This window comes from Oncorhynchus kisutch, linkage group LG15, assembly GCF_002021735.2.
Source record: "Oncorhynchus kisutch isolate 150728-3 linkage group LG15, Okis_V2, whole genome shotgun sequence".
Classification (NCBI taxonomy): Eukaryota; Metazoa; Chordata; class Actinopteri; order Salmoniformes; family Salmonidae; genus Oncorhynchus; species Oncorhynchus kisutch.
The window spans coordinates 446,725-473,471 of record NC_034188.2 but is presented as its reverse complement, the minus strand read 5'-3'; positions in this window follow the sequence as shown (position 1 = coordinate 473,471).

Here is a 26,747-nt window from a genome sequence, read left to right as displayed (position 1 = left end):
AGTTATATACAACATGATGATGGTTCCACTGTGTATTACTGTCAGTTATATACAACATGATGATGGTTCCACTGTGTATTACTGTCAGTTATATACAACATGATGATGGTTCCACTGTGTATTACTGTCAGTTATATACAACATGATGATGGTTCCACTGTGTATTACTGTCAGTTATATACAACATGATGATGGTTCCACTGTGTATTACTGTCAGTTATATACAACATGATGATGGTTCCACTGTGTATTACTGTCAGTTATATAAAACATGATGATGGTTCCACTGTGTATTACTGTCAGTTATATACAACAACATGATGATGGTTCCACTGTGTATTACTGTCAGTTATATACAACATGATGATGGTTCCACTGTGTATTACTGTCAGTTATATACAACATGATGATGGTTCCACTGTGTATTACTGTCAGTATATACAACAACATGATGATGGTTCCACTGTGTATTACTGTCAGTTATATACAACATGATGATGATGGTTCCACTGTGTATTACTGTCAGTTATATACAACATGATATGGTTCCACTGTGTATTACTGTCAGTTATATACAACATGATGATGGTTCCACTGTGTATTACTGTCAGTTATATACAACATGATGATGGTTCCACTGTGTATTACTGTCAGTTATATACAACATGATGATGGTTCCACTGTGTATTACTGTCAGTTATATACAACAACATGATGATGGTTCCACTGTGTATTACTGTCAGTTATATACAACATGATGATGGTTCCACTGTGTATTACTGTCAGTTATATACAACAACATGATGATGGTTCCACTGTGTATTACTGTCAGTTATAACAACAACATGATGATGGTTCCACTGTGTATTACTGTCAGTTATATAAAACATGATGATGGTTCCACTGTGTATTACTGTCAGTTATATACAACATGATGATGGTTCCACTGTGTATTACTGTCAGTTATATACAACATGATGATGGTTCCACTGTGTATTACTGTCAGTTATATAACAACATGATGATGGTTCCACTGTGTATTACTGTCAGTTATATACAACATGATGATGGTTCCACTGTGTATTACTGTCAGTTATATACAACATGATGATGGTTCCACTGTGTATTACTGTCAGTTATATACAACATGATGATGGTTCCACTGTGTATTACTGTCAGTTATAACAACATGATGATGGTTCCACTGTGTATTACTGTCAGTTATATACAACATGATGATGGTTCCACTGTGTATTACTGTCAGTTATATACAACATGATGATGGTTCCACTGTGTATTACTGTCAGTTATATAAAACATGATGATGGTTCCACTGTGTATTACTGTCAGTTATACAACAACATGATGATGGTTCCACTGTGTATTACTGTCAGTTATATACAACATGATGATGGTTCCACTGTGTATTACTGTCAGTTATATACAACATGATGATGGTTCCACTGTGTATTACTGTCAGTTATATACAACAACATGATGATGGTTCCACTGTGTATTACTGTCAGTTATATACAACATGATGATGGTTCCACTGTGTATTACTGTCAGTTATATACAACAACATGATGATGGTTCCACTGTGTATTACTGTCAGTTATATACAACATGATGATGGTTCCACTGTGTATTACTGTCAGTTATATAAAACATGATGATGGTTCCACTGTGTATTACTGTCAGTTATATACAACAACATGATGATGGTTCCACTGTGTATTACTGTCAGTTATATACAACATGATGATGGTTCCACTGTGTATTACTGTCAGTTATATACAACATGATGATGGCTCCACTGTGTATTACTGTCAGTTATATAACAACATGATGATGGTTCCACTGTGTATTACTGTCAGTTATATACAACATGATGATGGTTCCACTGTGTATTACTGTCAGTTATACAACAACATGATGATGGTTCCACTGTGTATTACTGTCAGTTATATAAAACATGATGATGGTTCCACTGTGTATTACTGTCAGTTATACAACAACATGATGATGGTCCACTGTGTATTACTGTCAGTTATATACAACATGATGATGGTTCCACTGTGTATTACTGTCAGTTATATAAAACATGATGATGGTTCCACTGTGTATTACTGTCAGTTATATACAACATGATGATGGTTCCACTGTGTATTACTGTCAGTTATACAAAACATGATGATGGTTCCACTGTGTATTACTGTCAGTTATATATATACAACATGATGATGGTTCCACTGTGTATTACTGTCAGTTATATACAAACATGATGATGGTTCCACTGTGTATTACTGTCAGTTATATACAACATGATGATGGTTCCACTGTGTATTACTGTCAGTTATATACAAAACATGATGATGGTTCCACTGTGTATTACTGTCAGTTATAACAACATGATGATGGTTCCACTGTGTATTACTGTCAGTTATATACAAATGATGATGGTTCCACTGTGTATTACTGTCAGTTATATAAAACATGATGATGGTTCCACTGTGTATTACTGTCAGTTATACAACAACATGATGATGGTTCCACTGTGTATTACTGTCAGTTATATACAACATGATGATGGTTCCACTGTGTATTACTGTCAGTTATATACAACATGATGATGGTTCCACTGTGTATTACTGTCAGTTATATACAACAACATGATGATGGTTCCACTGTGTATTACTGTCAGTTATATACAACATGATGATGGTTCCACTGTGTATTACTGTCAGTTATATACAACAACATGATGATGGTTCCACTGTGTATTACTGTCAGTTATATACAACATGATGATGGTTCCACTGTGTATTACTGTCAGTTATATAAAACATGATGATGGTTCCACTGTGTATTACTGTCAGTTATATACAACAACATGATGATGGTTCCACTGTGTATTACTGTCAGTTATATACAACATGATGATGGTTCCACTGTGTATTACTGTCAGTTATATACAACATGATGATGGTTCCACTGTGTATTACTGTCAGTTATATACAACATGATGATGGTTCCACTGTGTATTACTGTCAGTTATATACAACATGATGATGGTTCCACTGTGTATTACTGTCAGTATATACAACAACATGATGATGGTTCCACTGTGTATTACTGTCAGTTATATAAAACATGATGATGGTTCCACTGTGTATTACTGTCAGTTTATACAACAACATGATGATGGTTCCACTGTGTATTACTGTCAGTTATATACAACATGATGATGGTTCCACTGTGTATTACTGTCAGTTATATAAAACATGATGATGGTTCCACTGTGTATTACTGTCAGTTCTATACAACATGATGATGGTTCCACTGTGTATTACTGTCAGTTATATACAACAACATGATGATGGTTCACTGTGTATTACTGTCAGTTATATAAACAAATGATGATGGTTCCACTGTGTATTACTGTCAGTTATATACAACATGATGATGGTTCCACTGTGTATTACTGTCAGTTATATACAACATGATGATGGTTCCACTGTGTATTACTGTCAGTTATATAGAAAACATGATGATGGTTCCACTGTGTATTACTGTCAGTTATATACAACATGATGATGGTTCCACTGTGTATTACTGTCAGTTATACAACATGATGATGGTTCCACTGTGTATTACTGTCAGTTATATACAAATGATGATGGTTCCACTGTGTATTACTGTCAGTTATATACAACACATGATGATGGTTCCACTGTGTATTACTGTCAGTTATATACAACATGATGATGGTTCCACTGTGTATTACTGTCAGTTATATACAAACATGATGATGGTTCCACTGTGTATTACTGTCAGTTATATACAACAACATGATGATGGTTCCACTGTGTATTACTGTCAGTTATATACAACATGATGATGGTTCACTGTGTATTACTGTCAGTTATATACAACATGATGATGGTTCCACTGTGTATTACTGTCAGTTATATACAACATGATGATGGTTCCACTGTGTATTACTGTCAGTTATATAACACATGATGATGGTTCCACTGTGTATTACTGTCAGTTATATAGAACAACATGATGATGGTTCCACTGTGTATTACTGTCAGTTATATACAACATGATGATGGTTCCACTGTGTATTACTGTCAGTTATATACAACATGATGATGGTTCCACTGTGTATTACTGTCAGTTAAATACAACATGATGATGGTTCCACTGTGTATTACTGTCAGTTATATACAACAACATGATGATGGTTCCACTGTGTATACTGTCAGTTATATAACATGATGATGGTTCCACTGTGTATTACTGTCAGTTATATAACAACATGATGATGGTTCCACTGTGTATTACTGTCAGTTATATACACAACATGATGATGGTTCCACTGTGTATTACTGTCATTTATATACAACATGATGATGGTTCCACTGTGTATTACTGTCAGTTATATACAACATGATGATGGTTCCACTGTGTATTACTGTCAGTTATATACAACATGATGATGGTTCCACTGTATTACTGTCAGTTATATAAAACATGATGATGGTTCCACTGTGTATTACTGTCAGTTATATACAACATGATGATGGTTCCACTGTGTATTACTGTAGTTTATACAACAACATGATGATGGTTCCACTGTGTATTACTGTCAGTTATATAAAACAACATGATGATGGTTCCACTGTGTATTACTGTCAGTTATATACAACATGATGATGGTTCCACTGTGTATTACTGTCAGTATATACAACAACATGATGATGGTTCCACTGTGTATTACTGTCAGTTATAAACAACATGATGATGGTTCCACTGTGTATTACTGTCAGTTTATACAACAACATGATGATGGTTCCACTGTGTATTACTGTCAGTTATATACAACATGATGATGGTTCCACTGTGTATTACTGTCAGTTATATACAACATGATGATGGTTCCACACTGTGTATTACTGTCAGTTATATACAACATGATGATGGTTCCACTGTGTATTACTGTCAGTTATATACAACATGATGATGGTTCCACTGTGTATTACTGTCAGTTATATAAAACATGATGATGGTTCCACTGTGTATTACTGTCAGTTATATACAACAACATGATGATGGTTCACTGTGTATTACTGTCAGTTATATACAACATGATGATGGTTCCACTGTGTATTACTGTCAGTTATATACAACAACATGATGATGGTTCCACTGTGTATTACTGTCAGTTATATACAACATGATGATGGTTCCACTGTGTATTACTGTCAGTTATATACAACATGATGATGGTTCCACTGTGTATTACTGTCAGTTATATACAACATGATGATGGTTCCACTGTGTATTACTGTCAGTTATATACAACATGATGATGGTTCCACTGTGTATTACTGTCAGTTATATACAACATGATGATGGTTCCACTGTGTATTACTGTCAGTATATACAACAACATGATGATGGTTCCACTGTGTATACTGTCAGTTATACAACATGATGATGGTTCCACTGTGTATTACTGTCAGTTATATACAACAACATGATGATGGTTCCACTGTGTATTACTGTCAGTTATAAAACAACATGATGATGGTTCCACTGTGTATTACTGTCAGTTATATACAACATGATGATGGTTCCACTGTGTATTACTGTCAGTTATATACAACATGATGATGGTTCCACTGTGTATTACTGTCAGTTATATACAACATGATGATGGTTCCACTGTGTATTACTGTCAGTTATATAACACATGATGATGGTTCCACTGTGTATTACTGTCAGTTATATACAACATGATGATGGTTCCACTGTGTATTACTGTCAGTTATAACAACATGATGATGGTTCCACTGTGTATTACTGTCAGTTATATACAACAACATGATGATGGTTCCACTGTGTATTACTGTCAGTTATATACAACATGATGATGGTTCCACTGTGTATTACTGTCAGTTATATACAACAACATGATGATGGTTCCACTGTGTATTACTGTCAGTTATATACAACATGATGATGGTTCCACTGTGTATTACTGTCAGTTATATACAACATGATGATGGTTCCACTGTGTATTACTGTCAGTTATATACAACATGATGATGTTCCACTGTGTATTACTGTCAGTTATATACAACATGATGATGGTTCCACTGTGTATTACTGTCAGTTATATAAAAAATGATGATGGTTCCACTGTGTATTACTGTCAGTTATATACAACATGATGATGGTTCCACTGTGTATTACTGTCAGTTATATACAACAACATGATGATGGTTCCACTGTGTATTACTGTCAGTATATAAAACAACATGATGATGGTTCCACTGTGTATTACTGTCAGTTATATACAACATGATGATGGTTCCAATGTGTATTACTGTCAGTTATATACAAAAACATGATGATGGTTCCACTGTGTATTACTGTCAGTTATACAACAACATGATGATGGTTCCACTGTGTATTACTGTCAGTTATATACAACATGATGATGGTTCCACTGTGTATTACTGTCAGTTATATACAACAACATGATGATGGTTCCACTGTGTATTACTGTCAGTTATATACAACATGATGATGATGGTCCACTGTGTATTACTGTCAGTTATATACAACATGATGATGGTTCCACTGTGTATTACTGTCAGTTATATACAACAACATGATGATGGTTCCACTGTGTATTACTGTCAGTTATATACAACATGATGATGGTTCCACTGTGTATTACTGTCAGTTATAAACAACATGATGATGGTTCCACTGTGTATTACTGTCAGTTTATACAACATGATGATGGTTCCACTGTGTATTACTGTCAGTTATATAAAACATGATGATGGTTCCACTGTGTATTACTGTCAGTTCTATACAAACATGATGATGGTTCCACTGTGTATTACTGTCAGTTATATACAACAACATGATGATGATTCCACTGTGTATTACTGTCAGTTATATAAAACAACATGATGATGGTTCCACTGTGTATTACTGTCAGTTATATACAACATGATGATGGTTCCACTGTGTATTACTGTCAGTTATTTACACATGATGATGGTTCCACTGTGTATTACTGGTCAGTTATATAGAAAAACATGGTGATGGTTCCACTGTGTATTACTGTCAGTTATATACAACTGATGATGGTTCCACTGTGTATTACTGTCAGTTACATACAACATGATAATGTTCCACTGGTATACTGTCAGTTAAATACAACATGATGATGGTTCCTCTGTGTATTACTGTCAGTTATATACAACAAACATGATCATGGTTCCACTGTGTATTACTGTCTGTTATATACAACATGATGATGGTTCTCCACTGTGTATTTACTGTAAGTTATATACAAAAACATGATGATGATTCCACTGTGTATTACTGTCAGTTATATAAAACAACATGATGATGGTTCCACTGTGTATTACTGTCAGTTATATACAACATGATGTGGTTCCACTGTGTATTACTGTCAGTTACATACAACATGTAATGGTTCCAAACTCTGGGTTCCACTGTGTATTACTGTCAGTTATATACAACATGATGATGGTTCCACTGTGTATTACTGTCAGTTATTACAACATGATGATGGTTCCACTGTGTATTACTGTCAGTTATATACAACATGATGATGGTTCCACTGTGTATTACTGTCAGTTATATACAACATGATGATGGTTCCACTGTGTATTACTGTCAGTTATATACAACATGATGATTGTTCCACTGTGTATTACTGTCAGTTATATACAACATGATGATGGTTCCACTGTGTATTACTGTCAGTTATATACAACAACATGATGATGGTTCCACTGTGTATTACTGTCAGTTATATACAACATGATGATGGTTCCACTGTGTATTACTGTCAGTTATATACAACAAACATGATGATGGTTCCACTGTGTATTACTGTCAGTTATATACAACATGATGATGGTTCCACTGTGTATTACTGTCAGTTATATACAACATGATGATGGTTCCACTGTGTATTACTGTCAGTTATATACAACATGATGATGGCTCCACTGTGTATTACTGTCAGTTATATACAACATGATGATGGCTCCACTGTGTATTACTGTCAGTTATATAAAACATGATGATGGTTCCACTGGTATTACTGTCAGTTATATACCACATGATTATGGTTCCACTGTGTATTACTGTAAGTATATACAACAACATTGATGATGATTCCACTGTGTATTACTGTCAGTTATATAAAACAACATGATGATGGTTCCACTGTGTATTACTGTCAGTTATATACAACATGATTATGGTTCCACTGTGTATTACTGTAAGTTATATACAACAACATGATGATGATTCCACTGTGTATTACTGTCAGTTATATAAAACAACATGATGATGGTTCCACTGTGTATTACTGTCAGTTATATACAACAACATGATGATGGTTCCACTGTGTATTACTGTCAGTTATATACAACATGATGATGGCTCCACTGTGTATTACTGTCATTTATATACAACATGATGATGGCTCCACTGTGTATTACTGTCAGTTATATACAACATGATGATGGCTCCACTGTGTATTACTGTCAGTTATATACAACATGATGATGGCTCCACTGTGTATTACTGTCAGTTATATAAACATGATGATGGTTCCTCTGTGTATTACTGTCAGTTATATACAACAACATGATCATGGTTCCACTGTGTATTACTGTCTGTTATATACAACATGATGATGGTTCCACTGTGTATTACTGTCAGTTATATACAACAACATGATGATGGTTCCACTGTGTATTACTGTCAGTTATATACAACATGATGATGGCTCCACTGTGTATTACTGTCATTTATATACAACATGATGATGGCTCCACTGTGTATTACTGTCAGTTATATACAACATGATGATGGCTCCACTGTGTATTACTGTCAGTTATATACAACATGATGATGGCTCCACTGTGTATTACTGTCAGTTATATAAAACATGATGATGGTTCCCTCTGTGTATTACTGTCAGTTATATACAACAACATGATCATGGTTCCACTGTGTATTACTGTCTGTTATATACAACATGATGATGGTTCCACTGTGTATACTGTAAGTTATATACAACAACATATGATGATTCCACTGTGTATTACTGTCAGTTAATAAAACAACATGATGATGGTTCCACTGTGTATTACTGTTAGTTATATACAACATGATGATGGTTTCCACTGTGTATTACTGTCAGTTACATACAACATGATAATGGTTCCACTGTGTATTACTGTCAGTTATATACAACATGATGATGGCTCCACTGTGTATTACTGTCAGTTATTTAACACATGATGATGGTTCCACTGTGTATTACTGTCAGTTATATACAACATGATAATTGTTCCACTGTGTATTACTGTCAGTTAAATACAACATGATGATGGTTCCCACTGTGTATTACTGTCAGTTTATAGTACAACAACATGATGATGGTTCCACTATGTATTACTGTCAGTTATATACAACATGATGATGATTCCACTGTGTATTACTGTCAGTATATACAACAACATGATGATGGTTCCACTGTGTATTACTGTCAGTTATATACAACATGATGATGGCTCCACTGTGTATTACTGTCATTTATATACAACATGATGATGGCTCCACTGTGTATTACTGTCAGTTATATACAACATGATGATGGCTCCACTGTGTATTACTGTCAGTTATATACAACATGATGATGGCTCCACTGTGTATTACTGTCAGTTATATAAACATGATGATGGTTCCACTGTGTATTACTGTCAGTTATATACAACATGATTATGGTTCCACTGTGTATTACTGTAAGTTATATACAACAACATGATGATGATTCCACTGTGTATACTGTCAGTTATATAAAACAACATGATGATGGTTCCACTGTGTATTACTGTCAGTTATATACAACATGATTATGGTTCCAATTGTATTACTGTAAGTTATATACAACAACATGATGATCATTCCACTGTGTATTACTGTCAGTTCTATACAACAACATGATGATGGTTCCACTGTCTATTACTGTCAGTTATATACAACATGATTATGGTTCCACTGTGTATTACTGTAAGTTATATACAACAACATGATGATGATTCCACTGTGTATTACTGTCAGTTATATAAACAACATGATGATGGTTCCACTGTGTATTACTGTCAGTATATAAAACATGATGATGGTTCCACTTGTGTATTACTGTCAGTTATATACAACCTGATGATGGTTCCACTGTGTATTACTGTCAGTTATATACAACATGATGATGCTCCACTGTGTATTACTGTCAGTTATATAAAACATGATGATGGTTCCACTGTGTATTACTGTCAGTTATATAAAACATGATGATGGTTCCACTGTGTATTACTGTCAGTTCTATACAACAACATGATGATGGTTCCACTGTGTATTTTGTCAGTTATATACAACATGATGATGGTTCCACTGTGTATTACTGTCAGTTATATACAACATGATGATGGTTCCACTGTGTATTACTGTCAGTATATACAACATGATGATGGTTCCACTGTGTATTACTGTCAGTTATATACAAACAACATAATGATGGTTCCACTGTGTATTACTGTCAGTTATATAAAACATGATGATGGTTCCATTGTGTATTACTGTCAGTTATATAAAACAACATGATGATGGTTCCACTGTGTATTACTGTCAGTTATATACAACATGATGATGGTTCCACTGTGTATTACTGTCAGTTATATAAAACATGATGATGGTTCCACTGTGTATTTACTGTCAGTTCTATACAACAACATGATGATGGTTCCACTGTGTATTACTGTCAGTTACATACAACATGATAATGGTTCCACTGGGTATTACTGTCAGTATATACAACATGATGATGGCTCCACTGTGTTTTACTGTCAGTTATATAAAACATGATGATGGTTCCACTGTGTATTACTGTCAGTTATATAGAACATGATGATGACTCCATGGTGTATTCTGTCAGTATATAAAACATGATGATGGTTCCACTGTGTATTACTGTCAGTTATATACAACAACAAGATGATGGTTCCACTGTGTATTACTGTCAGTTATATACAACATGATGATGGTTCCACTGTGTATTACTGTCAGTTATATACAACACATGATGATGGTTCCACTGTGTATTACTGTCAGTTATATAGAACATGATGATGACTCCATGGTGTATTACTGTCAGTTATATAAAACATGATGATGGTTCCACTGTGTATTACTGTCAGTTATATACAACAACAAGATGATGGTTCCACTGTGTATTACTGTCAGTTATATACAACAAGATGATGGTTCCACTGTGTATTACTGTCAGTTATATACAACATGATGATGGCTCCACTGTGTATTACTGTCAGTTATATACAACATGATGATGGCTCCACTGTGTATTACTGTCAGTTATATACAACATGATGATGGTTCCACTGTGTATTACTGTCAGTTATATACAACAACATGATGATGGTTCCACTATGTATTACTGTCAGTTATATAAAACATGATGATGGTTCCACTGTGTATTACTGTCAGTTCTATACAACAACATGATGATGGCTCCACTGTGTATTACTGTCAGTTATATACAACATGATGATGGTTCCACTGTGTATTACTGTCAGTTATATAAAACATGATGATGGTTCCACTGTGTATTACTGTCAGTTCTATACAACATGATTATGGTTCCACTGTGTATTACTGTCAGTTATATACAACAACATGATGATGATTCCACTGTGTATTACTGTCAGTTATATAAAACAACATGATGATGGTTCCACTGTGTATTACTGTCAGTTATATACAACATGATGATGGTTCCACTGTGTATTACTGTCAGTTATTTACAACATGATGATGGTTCCACTGTGTATTACTGTCAGTTATATAGAACAACATGGTGATGGTTCCACTGTGTATTACTGTCAGTTATATACAACATGATGATGGTTCCACTGTGTATTACTGTCAGTTACATACAACATGATAATTGTTCCACTGTGTATTACTGTCAGTTAAATCCAACATGATGATGGTTCCTCTGTGTATTACTGTCAGTTATATACAACAACATGATCATGGTTCCACTGTGTATTACTGTCTGTTATATACAACATGATGATGGTTCCACTGTGTATTACTGTAAGTTATATACAACAACATGATGATGATTCCACTGTGTATTACTGTCAGTTATATAAAACAACATGATGATGGTTCCACTGTGTATTACTGTCAGTTATATACAACATGATGATGGTTCCACTGTGTATTACTGTCAGTTACATACAACATGATAATGGTTCCACTGTGTATTACTGTCAGTTATATACAACATGATGATGGCTCCACTGTGTATTACTGTCAGTTATTTAACACATGATGATGGTTCCACTGTGTATTACTGTCAGTTATATAGAACAACATGGTGATGGTTCCACTGTGTATTACTGTCAGTTACATACAACATGATAATTGTTCCACTGTGTATTACTGTCAGTTAAATACAACATGATGATGGTTCCACTGTGTATTACTGTCAGTTATATACAACAACATGATGATGGTTCCACTATGTATTACTGTCAGTTATATACAACATGATGATGATTCCACTGTGTATTACTGTCAGTTATATACAACAACATGATGATGGTTCCACTGTGTATTACTGTCAGTTATATACAACATGATGATGGCTCCACTGTGTATTACTGTCATTTATATACAACATGATGATGGCTCCACTGTGTATTACTGTCAGTTATATACAACATGATGATGGCTCCACTGTGTATTACTGTCAGTTATATACAACATGATGATGGCTCCACTGTGTATTACTGTCAGTTATATAAAACATGATGATGGTTCCACTGTGTATTACTGTCAGTTATATACAACATGATTATGGTTCCACTGTGTATTACTGTAAGTTATATACAACAACATGATGATGATTCCACTGTGTATTACTGTCAGTTATATAAAACAACATGATGATGGTCCACTGTGTATTACTGTCAGTTATATACAACATGATTATGGTTCCAATTTGTATTACTGTAAGTTATATACAACAACATGATGATGATTCCACTGTGTATTACTGTCAGTTCTATACAACAACATGATGATGGTTCCACTGTCTATTACTGTCAGTTATATACAACATGATTATGGTTCCACTGTGTATTACTGTCAGTTATATACAACCTGATGATGGTTCCACTGTGTATTACTGTCAGTTATATACAACATGATGATGGCTCCACTGTGTATTACTGTCAGTTATATAAAACATGATGATGGTTCCACTGTGTATTACTGTCAGTTATATAAAACATGATGATGGTTCCACTGTGTATTACTGTCAGTTCTATACAACAACATGATGATGGTTCCACTGTGTATTATTGTCAGTTATATACAACATGATGATGGTTCCACTGTGTATTACTGTCAGTTATATACAACATGATGATGGTTCCACTGTGTATTACTGTCAGTTATATACAACATGATGATGGTTCCACTGTGTATTACTGTCAGTTATATACAACAACATAATGATGGTTCCACTGTGTATTACTGTCAGTTATATAAAACATGATGATGGTTCCATTGTGTATTACTGTCAGTTATATAAAACAACATGATGATGGTTCCACTGTGTATTACTGTCAGTTATATACAACATGATGATGGTTCCACTGTGTATTACTGTCAGTTATATAAAACATGATGATGGTTCCACTGTGTATTACTGTCAGTTCTATACAACAACATGATGATGGTTCCACTGTGTATTACTGTCAGTTACATACAACATGATAATGGTTCCACTGTGTATTACTGTCAGTTATATACAACATGATGATGGCTCCACTGTGTTTTACTGTCAGTTATATAAAACATGATGATGGTTCCACTGTGTATTACTGTCAGTTATATAGAACAACATGATGATGGTTCCACTGTGTATTATTGTCAGTTATATACAACATGATGATGGTTCCACTGTGTATTACTGTCAGTTATATACAAACATGATGATGGTTCCACTGTGTATTACTGTCAGTTATATACAACAACATGATGATGGTTCCACTGTGTATTACTGTCAGTTATATACAACAACATGATGATGATTCCATTGTGTATTACTGTCAGTTATATAAAACAACATGATGATGGTTCCACTGTGTATTACTGTCAGTTATATACAACATGATGATGGTTCCACTGTGTATTACTGTCAGTTACATACAACATGATAATGATTCCACTGTGTATTACTGTCAGTTTATATAGAACAACATGATGATGGTTCACCTGTGTATTACTGTCAGTTATATACAACATGATGATGGTTGCACTGTGTATTACTGTCAGTTATACACAACATGATGATGGTTCCACTGTGTATTACTGTCAGTTATATACAACATGATGATGGTTCCACTATGTATTACTGTCAGTTATATACAACATGATGATGGTTCCACTGTGTATTATTGTCAGTTATATACAACAACATGATGATGGTTCCACTGTGTATTACTGTCAGTTATATACAACAACATGATGATGGTTCCACTGTGTATTACTGTCAGTTATATACAACATGATGATGGGTCCACTGTGTATTACTGTCAGTTATATACAACATGATGATGGTTACACTGTGTATTACTGTCTGTTATAAAAAACATGATGATGGTTCCACTGTGTATTTCTCTCAGTTATATACAACAACATGATGATGATTCCACTGTGTATTACTGTCAGTTATATACAACATGATGATGGTTCCACAGTCTTTACTGTCAGTCATATGCAACATGATGATGGTTCCACTGTGTATTACTGTCAGTTATATACAACAACAAGATGATGGTTCCACTGTGTATTACTGTCAGTTATATACAACATGATGATGATTCCACTGTGTATTACTGTCAGTTATATACAACATGATGATGGTTCCACTGTGTATTACTGTCAGTTATACACAACATGATGATGGTTCCACTGTGTATTACTGTCAGTTATACACAACATGATGATGGTTCCACTGTGTATTACTGTCAGTTATATACAACATGATGATGGTTCCACTGTGTATTACTGTCAGTTATATACAACATGATGATGGTTCCACAGTCTTTTACTGTCAGTCATATGCAACATGATGATGGTTCCACTGTGTATTACTGTCAGTTATATACAACAACAAGATGATGGTTCCACTGTGTATTACTGTCAGTTATATACAACATGATGATGATTCCACTGTGTATTACTGTCAGTTATATACAACATGATGATGGTTCCACTGTGTATTACTGTCAGTTATACACAACATGATGATGGTTCCACTGTGTATTACTGTCAGTTATATACAACAACATGATGATGGTTCCACTGTGTATTACTGTCAGTTATATACAACGTGATGATGGCTCTATTTGTGTATTACTGTCAGTTATATACAACATGATGATGGTTCCACTGTGTATTTCTCCCAGTTATATACAACAACAAGATGATGGTTCCACTGTGTATTACTGTCAGTTATATACAACATGATGATGGTTCCACTATCTTTTACTGTCAGTCATATACAACATGATGATGGTTCCACTGTGTTTTACTGTCACTTATATACAACATGATGATGGTTCCACTATGTTTTACTGTCAGTTATAGACAACATGATGATGGTTCCACTGTTTATTACTGTCAGTTATATACAACATGATGATGGCTCCACTGTGTTTTACTGTCAGTTATATACAACATGATGATGGTTCCAGCCTGCTACAACTCAACTCCCCGTGGAGTGAAAGATGAATGGGACTGTAGGTGCTGGTAAGGATGAATTAGACAGAGAATTTTACCGTTAACAGGGAATTTATTCCTTCACACCGTAATATGGGGAAAAGGGCCTGGACGGAACCAAAGCAAAGAAAGTTAAAGAGCCCCTTCTCCTACGTTACCTACCTACCCACAACGTACCTATCAAGCACCATCTGGTGCCCTAAGTAAAATCTTTAATGAAGAGGATAAAGAGCATTATACAAAACAAGAAATGTGAAAAAAACTAAAACAGCCCTATCTGGTGTAACAAACACAAAGACAGGAACAATCACCCACAAAACCCAACACCAAACAGGCTACCTAAATATGGTTCCCAATCAGAGACAATGACCAACACCTGCCTCTGATTGAGAACCATATCAGGCCAAACACAGAAACAGACAAACTAGACACACAACACAGAATGCCCACTCAGATCACACCCTGACCAAACAAAACATAGAAACATACAAAGCAAACTATGGTCAGGGTGTGACAGGTGGTCTGCCCAGGCCCAGTAAATACTACGGGTTATGTATACACGCAGTCCTCTTTCCTCAGCACTCCCAAACAAAAACAGAATAATACAAACATAAGTAAACCATTTCAGTAATCAAAAACACTGTGTCCTATTGGCACACACATACCTCAGAAGCAGAGGCTAAAAAACTTTTAAAAAACTGTCCGAGCAACAACCAACACAGGACATACCAATCAGCTCTCTCTGAGCAACAACCAACACAGGACATACCAATCAGCTCTCTCTGTCAACAACTAACACAGGACATACCAATCAGCTCTCTCTGAGCAACAACCAACCCAGGACATACCAATCAGCTCTCTCTGAGCAACAACCAACACAGGACATACCAATCAGCTCTCTCTGAGCAACAACCAACACAGGACATACCAATCTGCTCTCTCTGTCAACGACTAACACAGGACATACCAATCTGCTCTCTCTGTCAACAACCAACACAGGACATACCAATCAGCTCTCTCTGAGCAACAACCAACACAGGACATACCAATCTGCTCTCTCTGTCAACAACTAACACAGGACATACCAATCTGCTCTCTCTGTCAACAACCAACACAGGACATACCAATCAGCTCTCTCTGAGCAACAACCAACACAGGACATACCAATCTGCTCTCTCTGTCAACAACTAACACAGGACATACCAATCAGCTCTCTCTGAGCAACAACCAACACAGGACATACCAATCTGCTCTCTCTGTCAACAACTAACACAGGACATACCAATCAGCTCTCTCTGAGCAACAACCAACCCAGGACATACCAATCAGCTCTCTCTGAGCAACAACCAACACAGGACATACCAATCTGCTCTCTCTGTCAACAACCAACCCAGGACATACCAATCTGCTCTCTCTGTCAACAACCAACACAGGACATACCAATCAGCTCTCTCTGAGCAACAACCAACCCAGGACATACCAATCTGCTCTCTCTGTCAACAACTAACACAGGACATACCAATCAGCTCTCTCTGAGCAACAACCAACCCAGGACATACCAATCAGCTCTCTCTGAGCAACAACCAACACAGGACATACCAATCTGCTCTCTCTGTCAACAACTAACACAGGACATACCAATCTGCTCTCTCTGTCAACAACCAACACAGGACATACCAATCAGCTCTCTCTGAGCAACAACCAACCCAGGACATACCAATCAGCTCTCTCTGAGCAACAACCAACCCAGGACATACCAATCAGCTCTCTCTGTCAACAACCAACCCAGGACATACCAATCAGCTGTCTCTGAGCAACAACCAACCCAGGACATACCAATCTGCTCTCTCTGTCAACAACCAACACAGGACATACCAATCAGCTCTCTCTGAGCAACAACCAACACAGGACATACCAATCTGCTCTCTCTGTCAACAACTAACACAGGACATACCAATCTGCTCTCTCTGTCAACAACCAACACAGGACATACCAATCAGCTCTCTCTGAGCAACAACCAACACAGGACATACCAATCTGCTCTCTCTGTCAACAACTAACACAGGACATACCAATCAGCTCTCTCTGAGCAACAACCAACACAGGACATACCAATCTGCTCTCTCTGTCAACAACTAACACAGGACATACCAATCAGCTCTCTCTGAGCAACAACCAACCCAGGACATACCAATCAGCTCTCTCTGAGCAACAACCAACACAGGACATACCAATCTGCTCTCTCTGTCAACAACCAACCCAGGACATACCAATCTGCTCTCTCTGTCAACAACCAACACAGGACATACCAATCAGCTCTCTCTGAGCAACAACCAACCCAGGACATACCAATCTGCTCTCTCTGTCAACAACTAACACAGGACATACCAATCAGCTCTCTCTGAGCAACAACCAACCCAGGACATACCAATCAGCTCTCTCTGAGCAACAACCAACACAGGACATACCAATCTGCTCTCTCTGTCAACAACTAACACAGGACATACCAATCTGCTCTCTCTGTCAACAACCAACACAGGACATACCAATCAGCTCTCTCTGAGCAACAACCAACACAGGACATACCAATCAGCTCTCTCTGAGCAACAACCAACCCAGGACATACCAATCAGCTCTCTCTGTCAACAACCAACCCAGGACATACCAATCAGCTGTCTCTGAGCAACAACCAACCCAGGACATACCAATCAGCTCTCTCTGAGCAACAACCAACCCAGGACATACCAATCAGCTCTCATGTGTGTTACGTCCCCGCTGTTCCATAAGGTGGGGGGTATAGTGTGTATGTGTGCGTGCGTGCGTGCGTGCGTGCGTGCGTGCGTGCGTGTGTGCGTGTCTTTGCGTGTCAAAAAATATACACGTCAAATAGTGTTATTTGACATGTCAAATATTCTTGTTGACCAATCAGGACGTGAATATGACTGCGTGTTACATAATTTAACGCGTTCACTTACGTAGTTATTACACATTGATTACACTATCACTCGTATTTCATGTCACAACGATTCATCGATACGTATGTTATGATGCTGGTAAAGTTGTCTCGCACGCCTACTGTGCTGGTCATAAAAAAAAGCTAGCTAGCCCCAAAAACAGCAAACGACAATCTAGGTGTTATCTAAAACAACATTGTCTGTTTCAGTAACTATAGTTAGCGTGTTATCTATATAGCTAGGTGACTATATAGCTAAGTGACTATATAGCTAGGCGACAATACAGCTATCTATCTATATAGCTAACTAACTATATAGCTAGGTGACTATACAGCTAGCTAACTATATAGCTAGGTGACTATATAGCTAGATATCTAAATAGCTAGCTGACTATATAGCTAGTTGACTATATAGCTAGGTGACTATATAGCTAGATGACTGTTCATCAGAATGCACTCCCAGGAATCCCAGTTCCACAATAAATGTTTGTTTTGTTCGATAATGTCCATCATTTATGTCCAAATTCCTCCTTGTTTTTCTAGCGTTCAGTACACTTTCCAAACTCACGACGCGTGGTCAAATTCCAGCGGAAAGTAAGGACAAAAAGTTAATGCTGCCCCCTATCCCAAACAGGTTTTAAGACTCCTGAACAGCTAATCAAATGGCTACCCAGACTATTTGCATCGCCACCCGCTCTTTTACGCTGCTGCTACTCTCTGTTTATTATCTATGTATAGTCATTTTAAAACCTCTTTGGGATAGGGGGCAGCATTTTCACTTTTTGATAAATAGCCTGCCCAATTTCAACTTCCTGCTACTCATGCCTTCCTGCTACTTCCTGCTACTCATGCCATAGACATGGATAGACAACACTCTGAAATTTCTAAAACTGTTTGAATCATGTCTGTGAGCATAACAGAACTTATGTAGCAGGCAAAACCCAGAGGGCTAACCATTCAGAATTTTAAAAAATGGAGGTCACTTTTCATGGGACATATTGGAGTGTCTGTTCAATGATTTCACGTTGGGAAACGAGTGTAGCTTTAATTTGGTATCTTACATGTGTGATTTAAGGAAAGTTTGAATTTCATAGCATTTTTTATTTTTTATTTGGCGCTCTGCTTTTTTTTAGCCAGGTGAGACATTTGCGTCCCGCCTATCCCAGAGAGGTTTTAACTCTACCTACATGTACATATTACCTCAATTATCTTAACCTGTGCCCCCCACACATTGACTGTATCGGTACCCCCGTCTGTATAGCCTTGCTATTGTTATTTTACTGCTGCTCTTTAATTATTTGTTATATTCATTTTATTTTTTACTTATCTTTTTTTACTTAACACGTATTTTTCTTAAAACGACATTGTTGGTTAAGGGCTTGTATTAGGGAACATGTGACAAATACAATTGAATTTGATTTGATTTCCATAAGTATTCAGACCCTTTACTCAGTGCTTTTGTTGAAGCACCTTTGGCAGCGATTACAGCCTCAAGCTCTGTCAGGTTGGATGGGGAGCGTTGATGCACAGCTATTTAAAAGTCTCTCCAGAGATTTTCGATCGGGTTCAAGACCGGGCTCTGGCTGGGCCACTATAGGACATTCAGAGACTTGTCCTGAAGCCACTGCTGCATTGTATTGGCTGTGTGCTTAGGGTTGTTGTCCTGTTGGAAGGTGAACCCCAGTCTGAGGTCCTGAGCTCTCTGGAACAGGTTTTGACCAAGGATCTCGCTGTACTTTGCTCCGTTCCACTTTCCCTCAATCCTAACTATCACCACAGCAACTGCCGCTGAAAATCCCCCCACAACATGATTCTGCCACCACCATGCATCACCGTAGGGATGGTGCCAGGTTTCCTCCAGACGTGACACTTGGCATTCTGGCCAAATATTCTTTCTCATGGTTTCAGAGTCCTTTAGGTGCCTTTTGGCAAAGCAAAAGATAAAACAGTACATCATATAACACTGTCACACCACAAATATATGATATCACCACACAACAACATTACAATGTACGTGTGTGTAGAGTGAGTGTGCTAGCGCCCTTATGCGTGTCTGTACCTTCGTGTGTGTCTCTTCACAGTCCCCGCAGTTCCATACGGTTGGTAATCAAGCCCACTACTGTTGTGTCATCTCCAAACTTGATTATTGAGTTGGAGGCGTTCATGGCCATGCAGTCGTGGGTGAACAAGGAGTACAGGAGAGGGCTGAGCCGCACCCTTGTGGGGCCCCAGTGTTGAGGGTCAGCGAGGTGGAGATGTTCTTTCCTACCTTCACCACCTGGGGGCGTCCCATCAGAAAGTCCAGGACCCAATTGCACAGGGTGGGGCCTTCAGCCTCCAGCTTGATGATGAGCTTGGAGGGTACTATGGTGTTGAATGCTGAGCTGAAGTCAATGAACATCATTCTCACATAGGTATTCCTCTTGTCCAGATGGGATAGAGCAGTGTGCTGTGTGATGGCGATTGCATCGTCTGTGGACTTGTTAGGGCGGTATGCAAATTGAAGTGGGTCTAGGGTGGCCGGTAAGGTGGAGGGGATATGATCCTTGACTAGTCTCTCAAAGCACTTCATGATGACAGAAGTTAGTGCTAGGGGGCGGTAGTCACGTTGTTCAGTTATCTTTCTCTTCTTGGGTACAGGAACAATGGTGGCCGTTTTGAAGCATGTGGGGACAGCAGACTGGGATAAGGAGCAATTGAATACAGTACTGTGCCAAGTCAGGGATTTTGTAGGCATATAGTCAGCTTTATGATTAAACAATTATAACAAACAGGTTCTAATGATCATCAATTCAATATGTAGGTTGAAACACAAACATTAACTGAAACAGAAACAGCTGTGTGGAGGAATAACACTGGGTGGGGAACAGCCAAACTCAGCTAACAAGGTGAGGTGGCTGAAGACAGTTTAATGTCAAAAGTCAAGACTGAGTACAGCAACAAAACACGGTAGTTATACTGCATCAGCAAGGTCTCTCCCAGGCAGACATTAAGGCAGACTGGTCTCTCCCAGGCAGACATTAAGGCAGACTGGTCTCTCCCAGGCAGGCATTAAGGCAGACAGGTCTCTCCCAGGCAGACATTAAGGCAGACTGGTCTCTCAGGTCTCTCCCAGGCAGACATTAAGGCAGACAGGTCTCTCCCAGGCAGACATTAAGGCAGACAGGTCTCTCCCAGGCAGACATTAAGGCAGACAGGTCTCTCCCAGGCAGACATTAAGGCAGACAGGTCTCTCCCAGGCAGACATTAAGGCAGACTGGTCTCTCCCAGGCAGACATTAAGGCAGACTGGTCTCTCCCAGGCAGACATTAAGGCAGACTGGTCTCTCCCAGGCAGACATTAAGGCAGACTGGTCTCTCCCAGGCAGACATTAAGGCAGACTGGTCTCTCCCAGGCAGACATTAAGGCAGACTGGTCTCTCCCAGGCAGACATTAAGGCAGACTGGTCTCTCCCAGGCAGGCATTAAGGCAGACAGGTCTCTCCCAGGCAGACATTAAGGCAGACTGGTCTCTCCCAGGCAGACATTAAGGCAGACAGGTCTCTCCCAGGCAGACATTAAGGCAGACAGGTCTCTCCCAGGCAGACATTAAGGCAGACAGGTCTCTCCCAGGCAGACATTAAGGCAGACAGGTCTCTCCCAGGCAGACATTAAGGCAGACTGGTCTCTCCCAGGCAGACATTAAGGCAGACTGGTCTCTCCCAGGCAGACATTAAGGCAGACTGGTCTCTCCCAGGCAGACATTAAGGCAGACTGGTCTCTCCCAGGCAGACATTAAGGCAGACTGGTCTCTCCCAGGCAGACATTAAGGCAGACTGGTCTCTCCCAGGCAGACATTAAGGCAGACTGGTCTCTCCCAGGCAGACATTAAGGCAGACTGGTCTCTCCCAGGCAGACATTAAGGCAGACTGGTCTCTCCCAGGCAGACATTAAGGCAGACTGGTCTCTCCCAGGCAGACATTAAGGCAGACTGGTCTCTCCCAGGCAGACATTAAGGCAGACTGGTCTCTCCCAGGCAGACATTAAGGCAGACTGGTCTCTCCCAGGCAGACATTAAGGCAGACTGGTCTCTCCCAGGCAGACATTAAGGCAGACTGGTCTCTCCCAGGCAGACATTAAGGCAGACTGGTCTCTCCCAGGCAGACATTAAGGCAGACTGGTCTCTCCCAGGCAGACATTAAGGCAGACTGGTCTCTCCCAGGCAGACATTAAGGCAGACTGGTCTCTCCCAGGCAGACATTAAGGCAGACTGGTCTCTCCCAGGCAGACATTAAGGCAGACTGGTCTCTCCCAGGCAGACATTAAGGCAGACTGGTCTCTCCCAGGCAGACATTAAGGCAGACTGGTCTCTCCCAGGCAGACATTAAGGCAGACTGGTCTCTCCCAGGCAGACATTAAGGCAGACTGGTCTCTCCCAGGCAGACATTAAGGCAGACTGGTCTCTCCCAGGCAGGCATTAAGGCAGACAGGTCTCTCCCAGGCAGACATTAAGGCAGACTGGTCTCTCAGGTCTCTCCCAGGCAGACATTAAGGCAGACAGGTCTCTCCCAGGCAGACATTAAGGCAGACTGGTCTCTCCCAGGCAGACATTAAGGCAGACTGGTCTCTCCCAGGCAGACATTAAGGCAGACTGGTCTCTCCCAGGCAGACATTAAGGCAGACTGGTCTCTCCCAGGCAGACATTAAGGCAGACTGGTCTCTCCCAGGCAGACATTAAGGCAGACTGGTCTCTCCCAGGCAGACATTAAGGCAGACTGGTCTCTCCCAGGCAGACATTAAGGCAGACTGGTCTCTCCCAGGCAGACATTAAGGCAGACTGGTCTCTCCCAGGCAGACATTAAGGCAGACTGGTCTCTCCCAGGCAGACATTAAGGCAGACTGGTCTCTCCCAGGCAGACATTAAGGCAGACTGGTCTCTCCCAGGCAGGCATTAAGGCAGACAGGTCTCTCCCAGGCAGACATTAAGGCAGACTGGTCTCTCAGGTCTCTCCCAGGCAGACATTAAGGCAGACAGGTCTCTCCCAGGCAGACATTAAGGCAGACAGGTCTCTCCCAGGCAGACATTAAGGCAGACAGGTCTCTCCCAGGCAGACATTAAGGCAGACAGGTCTCTCCCAGGCAGACATTAAGGCAGACTGGTCTCTCCCAGGCAGACATTAAGGCAGACTGGTCTCTCCCAGGCAGACATTAAGGCAGACTGGTCTCTCCCAGGCAGACATTAAGGCAGACTGGTCTCTCCCAGGCAGACATTAAGGCAGACTGGTCTCTCCCAGGCAGACATTAAGGCAGACTGGTCTCTCCCAGGCAGACATTAAGGCAGACTGGTCTCTCCCAGGCAGACATTAAGGCAGACTGGTCTCTCCCAGGCAGACATTAAGGCAGACTGGTCTCTCCCAGGCAGACATTAAGGCAGACTGGTCTCTCCCAGGCAGACATTAAGGCAGACTGGTCTCTCCCAGGCAGACATTAAGGCAGACTGGTCTCTCCCAGGCAGACATTAAGGCAGACTGGTCTCTCCCAGGCAGACATTAAGGCAGACTGGTCTCTCCCAGGCAGACATTAAGGCAGACTGGTCTCTCCCAGGCAGACATTAAGGCAGACTGGTCTCTCCCAGGCAGACATTAAGGCAGACTGGTCTCTCCCAGGCAGACATTAAGGCAGACTGGTCTCTCCCAGGCAGACATTAAGGCAGACTGGTCTCTCCCAGGCAGACATTAAGGCAGACTGGTCTCTCCCAGGCAGACATTAAGGCAGACTGGTCTCTCCCAGGCAGACATTAAGGCAGACTGGTCTCTCCCAGGCAGACATTAAGGCAGACAGGGGTTTCCAGATGTGCGGTCAAAGCTCTTTTGAAGAAGCACAAAGAAACGGGCAACGTTGAGGACCATAGATGCAGTGGTCGGCCAAGGAAACTTACTGTAGCAGATGAGACACATCATGTTTACTTCCCTTTGCAATCAGATGTCCAGCAGTGCCATCAGCTCAGAAGTGGCAGAAAACAGTGGGACCCTGGTACACCCATGTACTGTCTGGAGAAGTCTGGTCAGAAGTGGCCTTCATGGAAGACGTGCAGCCAAAAAGCCATACCTCCAATGTGGAAACAAGGCCAAGCGACTCAACTATGCACGAAACACAGGAACTGAGTCCAAAAAATTGGCAGGTGCGCTGGACTGATGAGTCAAAATGTAAAAAATATTTGGCTGTAGCAGAAGGCAGTTTGTTTGAAAAAGAGCTGGAGAGCAAATTTGTTTCTGCAGGCAACATTGAAGCATGGTGGTGTTTCCCTGCAGGTTTGGGGCTACATTTCTGCAAATGGAGTTGGGGATTTGGTCAGAATGAATACTTCCCAATGCTGAAAAATACAGGCAGATACTTATCTAGTGTGTATAGTGTTGAATCATCTGCATACATAGACAAACTGGCTTTACTCAAAGCCAGTGACATGTTGTTAGTAAAGATTGAAAAAAGTAAGGTACCTAAACAGCTGGGTATTCCATATTCTACCTGAGTTATATTGAGAGGCTTCCTCTGTGTTCTGTTAGACAGGTAATTCTATATCCACAATATATTTGTATTTCTTATGGATCCCCATAAACTCTCTCTGTGTCTATATCTCTGTGTGTCTCTGTGTGTCTCTCTGTATGTGTCTCTGTGCATGTCTCTCTGTCTCTCTGTGTGTGTCTCTTTGTCTCTCACTGTGTCTCTCTGTGTGTCTATGTCTGTGTGTCTACCCCTGTATGTCTCTGTGTGTCTCTGTGTCTCTCTGTATCTCTCTGTCTCTCTCTCTCTCTGTGTCTCTGTGTCTCTGTGTCTCTCTGTTCTCAGGGTCCGTAAAAAATTAAGGCAGTTATGCAATTTAAAAGATGACAAAACATTCATTACAGAATTCACAACGTACTAAGCGTGTGCCCTCAGGCCCATACTCCACTACCACATATCTACAACGCAAAATCCATCTGTACCTGTGTGTATACTGCGTATGTGTAACGGCTTTCTTCCGTCGAAGGAGAGTCGGACCAAAATGCAGCGTGGTTAGTTCGATACATGTTTAATCAATGAATAAACACGACAAAAACAAGAAACGGAACGTGAAAACCTATACAGCCTATCTGGTGAATACAAACACACTGAGACAGGAACAATCACCCACAAAACACACAGTGAAACCCAGGCTACCTAAATATGGTTCCCAATCAGAGACAACGAGAATCACCTGACTCTGATTGAGAACCGCCTCAGGCAGCCATAGACTATGCTAGACACCCCTACTCAGCCACAATCCCAATACCTACTAAAACCCCAATACCAAAACACAACACAAAATAAACCCATGTCACACCCTGGCCTGACCAAATAAATATATAAACACAAAATACTAAGACCAGGGCGTGACAGTATGTTTGTGTAACTTCACAGTCCCCGCTGTTCCAGAAGGTGTATTTTTATCTGATTTTTAAATCTGATTCTACTGCTGCATCAGTTACCTGACGTGGAATAGAGTTCCATGTAGTCATGGCTCTATGTAGTACTGTGAGCCTCCCATAGTCTGTTCTGGACTTGGGGACTGTGAAGGGACCTTTGGTGGCATGTCTTGTGGGGTATGCATGGGTGTCCGAGCTGTGTGCCAGTAGTTTAGACAGACAGCTCGGTACCTTCAGCGTGTCAACACCTCTTACAAAAACAAGTAATGATAAAGTCAACCTATCCTCCACTTTGAACCATGCGAGATTGAAATGCACGTCATTAATGTTAGTTCTCCGTGTACTTTTATTTTAAGGGCCAGCCACAGCTGGCTCTCTGAGTCCGTCCTTGTGGCAACTTACCTCTGTGTGTGACAGAGA